We start from the raw sequence: 717 nt of genomic DNA, 5'->3' as shown, positions 1-717 counted from the left end.
CAGCAGGACTGTAGCAGCTGTGTTCCGGATCAAACGATTCTACCCTCAGTAGGTTCGCCGCTGCTGCTGCTGCCGCTGCTGCTGCTGCTGTGGCTGCTGCTGTGGCTGCTGCTGCTGCTGCTGCACTATAGTCTGCTGGGTACGAGAGACAATGCCAAGCCAAGAAAGAGCTCCTGAAGAAGTCGAGCCCTTTAACATTTTTCCTCACGAGTAACTCGCGCCACAAGCAGCAGCAGCAGCAGCAGCAGCAGCAGCAGCCGCAGCAGCAGCGACGGCGGGGCCCCCAGCCAATCCGAGGCTGGCAGCAGCAGCAGCACCGCGCTGTCTCAGCATCAGCAGCAAAATGGAAAACAACACAAGTTTTATACATCCATAGTCACACATTTTGTGTAATTTTTTGGGGGTTTTGCCCTGTGTTCGCTGCTGCTTCTGCTGCTGTTGCTGCAGCAACTGCAGCAGCAGCAGCAGCAGCAGCAGCAGCAGCAGCAACAGCAGACAAAGCTGGAGCGCCAGTCGTCTTCGATGGAATCTGCGGAACTCTTTGAGCCCTAGCTTCGGTGTGCACATCAGTCAGCAGCAGCAGCAGCAGCAAAAGCAACAGCAGCAGCAACAACACCAGGAGCAGCTAGACCAGCAGGGTTTGCAGCAGCAGCTGTTACATCAGGAACAACACCAGCAGCGGTAGCAGCAGCAGCAACTGCAGCAGCAGCAACTGCA

The sequence above is a fragment of the Eimeria mitis genome, genomic scaffold (genome assembly GCF_000499745.2).
Source record: "Eimeria mitis Houghton genomic scaffold, Emh_scaff1903, whole genome shotgun sequence".
In the NCBI taxonomy this organism is placed as follows: Eukaryota; Apicomplexa; class Conoidasida; order Eucoccidiorida; family Eimeriidae; genus Eimeria; species Eimeria mitis.
Note: the sequence above shows the minus strand (reverse complement) of the source record.